This window comes from Lagopus leucura, unplaced genomic scaffold, assembly GCF_019238085.1.
Source record: "Lagopus leucura isolate 7727_CA_CO unplaced genomic scaffold, USGS_WTPT01 Super-Scaffold_806, whole genome shotgun sequence".
Lineage (NCBI taxonomy): Eukaryota > Metazoa > Chordata > Aves > Galliformes > Phasianidae > Lagopus > Lagopus leucura.
Window position 1 is genome coordinate 9,384,841 of NW_024962260.1, and position 7,862 is coordinate 9,392,702.

Genomic DNA, 7,862 nt, shown 5'->3' on the forward strand with positions numbered 1-7,862 from the left:
GGGGGGGGGGAGGGAGGAGGAGGGGGAGAATTAGAAAGGCAACACTTCCCAGTTTTAAAACAATGGAGAAGTCTAAAATCAACTCTCAGCTGCTTTCAAAGTGTTGGCTCTGACCATTGGTAACAACGTCAATTCCATAGCAGAAAATTTATCTTGGACTATGTAATGTATTTAATTGCAAGATGGCTTTTAAATGGCCTTCTTTCCTTGGGCTGGTGAAATGGCTGTGAGCAGGGAAACAAGGCTGGACTGAGGCTTTGTTTCCTGCCACATTATGTGGAGCTGCAACCCAGATGAATATCTAAAACACACATTTGCCCAAAGTGGCACCTTTAACCACAAGAAAAAGCAAACAGCAAGGAATAGAAGGGAAAATGGCTTCCAAACTAAGCCAGGGAAGATGAGGTGTACTCTCACAAGGAGCAGGCGGCCTCTGAGCTCCTGAGAGTCAGTTCACTGCTTTATATTTATTCCAAAGCTTCATCAGAGGGACACTGAGTTTGTTTGTCTGCATCAGAAAAGAGGGCTTAAACAGAAAGCCCAACTCCACTACAGTTAAAGATCCCCCCAGCACTGCCAAAAGAAAAAAAATCTTCAATTATTGAGCAACACAGAGTGTTATTTCCATACTAGCATGGGTGACATTTCCATTCAGTTTCTATAACTGTGATTAAAGGCGAGAGAGGTTTCTAAACATATCTAGAGATGTTGAGCCTCCTGGAGTATAAATAGCGTGCATTTCATAATCTCGTGTTTAAACATTTATTTTAAAATAACCCCCATATACATTCCAGAGATGCCTCCCTGCTATAGAACATGGATTGACCCGGGCTTTGCATATTGTTTGCAAACTGGGGAAATATTACTGCTGACGGAAGCAGCCTTTATTTTTCCTGTCCTGTAAAATAAATAAATAAATACCGTGGGCTGCCCTGTGCCAGTGCACCACGTGGAGATAAAGGAATCCTGAGGAGCACCTAGGCTCTCAGTGCAGACCCAGAAACACATTGTGACTTGATTGCCTTTCCTTGGACCTTAACTTCTGGCTGATGTTTCTAATTACATCCCTTACTCTTTCCTGCTACAACTGTAGCTTCTGCAGCTACTAAAATTCTGAAGTTGTGGAGACATTGTCAAGTTGTGCTTTCCCCCAGTGTTACTAATGATTAGCAACGTGACGTGGTGTGCAAGTTGAACATTTCAACTGTGAACTCACCAGTGGGCCAGTGGAGAAGTTAAATGGTGTGTGTTAAGCATAAGTCTTGTTTGAAACACCATCAAGGCTGAAGAGTGGAAAACACGTGGTAAACATAAGCAAAGTAGAGACTGGACGGGAATAGATGGAAAGGTAAGGCCAAGCCCAGTTGCATGTTTTTTTGTTCTCAGCCCAACTGGATGTCTAGGTTGCAGAGATTGCTGAGAAGCAGAGTGGCAGGATTAAAACCTGAGGTTTTGCCAAGGTAACAAAAATACTGAAGTTTGATAAAACTCCTTCTGAGCTGCTTACAGCAATCTCTGTGAACGTGGCCTTTTAATTAGTGTGAGCAAAGGTTAATACAAGTAAATAATGTGGAAGAAAGATCTCCGTTTGCTTCCAACAGGCATTGCAGAGGATGGTGATAGGGAGGGACTGGTGCAGACTGGAGATTTTGTGTATCAGGCCATTAGAAAAACAAATAATTAATGGAGCTTCTCCTGTTCTCTTTTCTCCGGCATGTCCTTAGTTTTCAGCTGCTTTGGGCAAGTCAGGCAACATCAAAGGGGGTGCAGACTGCCTCACACCAGCATGCCAAATGCCAGGGATCTCTAATGGTAAAGACCAGATCAATGTGGTATGCATAAATTAGCCAGGAAACCATGAATTAGGGGATTGTCTCTCCACTACTGCTCTTATTTAATCCACTGCAAAGCAGGCTGAGGAAAGGGAATCTGACAGCATCAAATATAATGAGCTGGTTTGGGATGGTTTGGAAATGAAGTTTCCCTCATCTTCCCTTGCTCTCAAGTACTCCTACATGATGGAAGCACTAGGCAGATTTACTGGGAGCCAGAATGCAGAGGAAGAGCCTACCTGGCAAAGCAGCCCTGAAGCTGGAGGTGTGCTGGCCTCTCCCTGGGATTCTTTTCTGTGGCCATTGGTGCATTTAGCACCAAGCCAGCTCCAGCTGAAGACTGTGCCATCCAGCCTAGGACAGAAAGGTGCTGGGGAGGAAAGGAGAGGAAACAGACAAAAAAAAAAAAACAACAACAACAACAACAAAAAAAAACAAACCCGCAAACAACCGAACAACCAAACAAAAAAACCAACCAGCCCTGGAGATACTGTTTCGCTTTCTAATTTTTGGTGTTTGTGTACTTAATCCTGTGATTTGAAATGAAATCATGAATGATCATGATAATGAAAGGTGGGATTTTTTATAACACTGGGCTCTCTAAGTTGGATGGTGTTGGAAAGGAAGTTCTCTGTGTGCTCAATGCCTGTTACTAAAAGGTTCAAAATACAACTGTTGGTTAATCAAATAAACAGCTCTTCCCAGCCTCCAATGGCTCAGGCAGCTAATTGACTGAGTTTATTAATGAAGGAGAGAAAACTATGCAGAAGAAGTGCGAGAACTGAAGACAGAGGTATAGAATCCTTAGAAAAAAGTCCACACTGGTGTTAAGTACATCCTGGGAGAAAGTGGGGGGCAGGGGTTTGAGCCATTCCTTCATCCCAGGCTCCAGGGAGCACATGGTGCTGCAATCCACAGGGCACTGCGCTACTTTCTAACTTTTTACCCCTTCCCCATTTACAGGCATGGAATGAAGCTCCCTCCAATCACCTGTCGCAAGAAACATTATCCAGCTTCCTAACCTTAAGGATGAGACCCTATCAATATTGCCTCTGCTTTTGTGCTCAGGGTAGTAGTGCAATATTGCTTATAGGGTCTTTTCTTTTGAGGGTATTCTTCATGGAGAGAAGACAGCCACATCAGGAAAAATTAATCCTATGTGCCCATCGAGTTAAGGGAAAAGTTGTGAAATACCAAGCATTGTTAGATAGACAAGTAATTGTGCAGAGATGTTATGTGTGACAAATAATCATGCTATTGTGGTGACTCAAGTTGTGAGTAATGGGCATATTTTTGATGCTATCACACAGGATTCAAAATGGCCTTATGTTTAAAAGGCACAAGCAGTAACTGAAACTGCAGAAACCCATAGTGTCTCCATTTTAAAACAGTACAAGTCCCGAGATGTTTGAAGGGTGCCTATTTTACATAACGATGTAAACACCCACCAAGGGATGGGAGGAGATATACAGCCACACTCGGCTGTTCCTGTGCCTGCTCCTAGCCCGAAAACCAGTGCTGTGCAAAGCAGAGCGTTGCACGAAGAGACCGAGGCTCTAATCCCGATAACCTCCTCTAAACAAAGCTCGTGCCTCTGCCTGGCGAACGCGGCCGGGCCCCGCAGCCCGGGCTTGGTGCAGGCACAGCTGGGCTGGGCACTGCCCCCAGCCCTACCCGAGAGCTGCTTACGGAGGTACGTGGGAAAGGAGCGGGGCCGGGGGTGTTCAATCTCAATCTCCTCTCCGCTTTGTGAAAAATCAGCTGGGGGCTGACAGCAGCCGGGCTGGCCGGGTGGGTGGCCTTGCCTTCCATTTCAGGTGGTCGCCGCGGTCCCTTTCGGGACCTCTGAGGCCCAGGCAGAGGGGTGGTGGGAGGGGATTGGGGCCGGCGCAGGGTGCGGCGGAGCGGCCGCAGCCGCGGGGCTTTCTTAGCCGCCCCCGGGCAGCACGGGGCCGCGTTGTCTCTGCGGCGGCGGGCGCGGGAGGGCGAGAAGCCCTACGGGACCGCTGCCTCCCGTCTGCTCGCCCGACCCCAGCCCTGCCCTCTGTTTAACCCCCCGGGCATCACTCCGAGGGGAGGCGACCAGCCAAGGGACAAAGCCAGGAAATACCCCCCACCCCCGTCTCAAAGCCCGGGCTCTCCCTCTGTGCCCCAGTCCAGCGGCCCGGGCTACCGGGCGGGCTGCCCCTCTTTCCCTGTTGCACTACTGTCACGGTCGCAGCGAGCAGTGCAATAATGAAAGGGCGTCAGTGCGCCGGGGAGCGGCGAGAGCCGGGCCCAGCCGGTGTAACAGCGGGCGGGGAGGAGATGGGCCGTCGGGCCGGGCCCCCGGAGCCACTGGAAGGGGGCAGGGGTCGCCGCGCTGCTCGCTCTGTCGGAACGCGCAGGGCGAAGGGAGCGGGCCGGCCTCGGCCATACGGGTAAATAAAGTGCCTTCCACGTTCCCGTCGCTGCCTTTTCTTCCGGGCGGGTTTTCTTGCAGGTCTCCAGCCCCTCCTGCCTCCCCAGCGGCGGCCCCTCGACAGCTTTTTGTCGGGCCGTCCGACGTGCTAATAGCCGGCTTGTTCTTTGTGGGAAGAGGGTGAAAACGGAAAATGAATGTCTTCCTTAGCTGAGCAGCCTGAAGAACAGGCTCGAGACATGCCCTAGTGCTGGGTTCAACAGTGGGGCTGGGGGGAGCATGGGGTGACAGAGGAATGGTTTACAATAACGGACATCAGATCAGCAGTGCGGCTGGGAGCTGTGCTGAGAAGGCCAGGAAATAGCCCTCTGATTATTAGTGGCCATGGTGAAATGGATACTTCTATAAATGAGGGCTGGGGAGGGGTATTTCCTTTAGTGAAGGACCTTTCCACTCTGGCCTTTTGAACCTGCATTTCTCGACCCTGTTTCTGCTTCATCATGAGTTTTTGCAGAGGAAGGTGAGTGCAGAAAGCAAACCAGCTGGAAAAGGGGAATGCAATCTAATCCTGATGAAAAGGCTATTCCAGTCTATGTATAGTTTCCTATTTCTATTGGATTCTCTCTTTCTCCCATCCCTCACATGCACAAGCAGATACAGAAGCCAAATCCTTCCCTGCAGTTTCTCTCCCAGGGAAAAGTCAGCCCCTTCCCCAGCTTCACCTCCAGTCTTTGCGCACACAAAATGGCTGCAGCAGCCTGTGGGTGGGCATGGAGAGCTCAGGAAGCTGCTTTTCTTTTTCCCACTCTGCCTACCCAGGAAGCCCTTCTGCTTTTCTTTTCTGTGGCATTTTGCTCTTGCATAGCTCTGTGCAAATCCAAGGGGGTCTCCAACGTGTGAGCTATGCATGGAATGGGAGCTGGGGAGGGAAATGGACAGTTTGCATGAGAAGGGGATCATTTGGGCCCCAGTGTTTATTTTTTTGCTGACCTTCTGGGGATATGGTCAGTGAGAGCTGTGACAGCTGCTGGAAGCGGCAGGGGCTTTGAAGATTGTGAAGGTTGTGACCTCGAGGCCCCTTTCCTCTCTCTGTCCCAGGAGCTGCTGAGTCAATCATGGAAAAGGGGAGGTGAAACAGGGGCTGCTCTTTAGCCATTTTTCAATTGGTGAATGAAACAGGAAAGGACAAATGCAAGAAGAAAAAAAGAGCGATTACTTCCACTTTGGTGCATTACTGAGAAGGGGGGACATCTCTTTGGCTAAAGATTATAACAATAATGGGAAACCACTGTGCTCCTGAGATCCAGCACCTTGAATAAAGGATTTGACTGGGCAAGGAGCTGATGGCAGATAAATAACAATGAATTAGCGGGAAGCCTACAAATGCTATTTGGCTAAAAGCAAGAGGAAATCCACCTCTTAATTTTCACCTGATTCCATCTATAGACATGTATCACTATCTTCCACTACCTCCACGACCTCACACTAATGCATCTTCACCTTTGTTGAGCTTAGCTGAACCCTGTGGCTCAGGCTGTTATGAAGCCACTGAGAAGGACTGCCCTGAACATACCAAAATAAAGGGACAAAGTACATTGTGAGTGCGTGCTTCCAAACAGGCTTGCTTGGCAATTCACGCTCTGGGCAGCCCATGAGAGGGCTCTCCCTCAGTCCCAGAGCCCTCTAAGCCCAGAAAATGGGGTTTAAGTCTTTTTCACTTTCTAGATAACATGATCCTACGGATCTGGCCTTTTAAAAAAGTAAGCAGAATGGCAAACAGAGTGCCTGGCTTTGGTTGACCAATACACAGCAGAGGCAAAGAAGGCAAACAGCAGGCTTTTCAGTTAGTTTACACAGGGGGCACTTAAATACTGTATTGGTTACACAATACCATTTGGGGGTTGGGTTTTACACATACTTCTATTAAATATATCTGTGACATTTGTTTTAAAGTGATCAACATAAAACCAGCCACAGCTTTAAGAGGAAAACTCTTGTGATTAGACCTAATAACACCAGGTAGCTCATAATATATTTACTAGAACCAATGCACAATAGATTTCCAACCCCATCCCAGTCCCCAGCTGTTGGAAAGCCTTGTGCTCATTCTGCTGCAGTGGAGGGTGTCACTCTGCCTGTAGAAGGGCTGTCATAGACAGCCACTTGCCTACGGAAAGCAAAGGCTGATGGTTTTTAGGGCTGTATCCTGCTACTGGTTACACATCCAGCCCTCAAGATTCATCCAACACAAACCAAAGACACAATATGGTCTGGCAATTATGACAAACAAAGTGCTAAGCAAAAAGGGAAGGAATGCTTTAGTAATAATACTTAAAAAAATCATAGAGCCTTCTTTGATTAGGAAAAACAAAGAAATAAACAACAACAACCAAAAGCAAAAAAAAAAAAAAAAAAAAAAAAAAAAAACCACCACAAAAATCCACCAACTACAATTCATTGTTATTTCCTGAGAATCCCACTCACGTGAATACCTGAAAACATATTATCTTCCCAATAAGTCTTCTAGCAAGCATCCTGTTGCCATCCACAGAGAGTAGCAGGTGGTCAAACTGCTCCACTGGAGGCTTGACAATGGCATTAGCCACCCAGCTTTTCAGCTAACGCCTTGCTCATTCAGCACACAACTCCTCAGACTCCACCTAAACCATTCCTCAGAATAGTGAGCTTCCCCTGCAAGGCCTGTAGCTCCATATCCTTACTAAGACCCACTGCTCAAAAGTCAACGGATAAGAAGAAGCATCTCAAACTTTCACAGCTTTAGAATCATGCTCTTCTCTTTAATAGTGCTAGTGGTGGCAGTGGTGATGAGGAGACGGTTGGACTAGATGATCTGGTAGGTCGTTTCCAACCTTTTGATTTTATGATTCTATGATTCTATGTGCTGTCACCGGGAGCTCCACGGGCAGAGATCTCTGCCATAAGAAGCTAGCAGAACAGCAGGTAGGTGGCTGATTGAGAATGGAAGTTCTTGACTGGCAAACCAAAATCATTCACGTGGCCCTGCACAGAACTAGGTGCACTGCCAGTGCTCAGAGTCAAACACCAATTTGGTAGAAATCCTGCTTACTCACCTTGGAGGTGGGTGTGCCTTGTATTGTAAACCTTAGGTCTTGTAAACATCCTTAGACACACGGAATGATCAAATGACAATGATAATAATATACAGTAATGAAGCAACTATTTTAAGGAATTGTCCCGCTACAACAACGTCAGACCTCTTCTTTGCCTTTTCAAACACTTCTCTGCTGGGAAGCAACGCATTTGCCAGGAGCTGCTACATCCATACCAGCAGTTCACCCCATTAAAATCAGTGGGGAATTACACTTTGTACGAAAGCCTCCATCACACTATGCCAGAAGAGAAACTTTTTTTTGTTCCTCTGCCATGAATTTCCATCACTTTTCAGGATAAGTTTAGGGTGATAGCAGAAAGTCTGTTGCTTGGTTTTCATTTTACAGAGTTAGATCATAAACATATATCTAAATTATTAGCAACAATAAAATCAACAAAACAAACCCACCATCACAAACCATCTCTGCTCTGAGGAAAAAAAAAAAAAAGGAAAGAAAGAAAGAAAGAAAGAAAGAAAGAAAGAAAGAAAGAAAGAA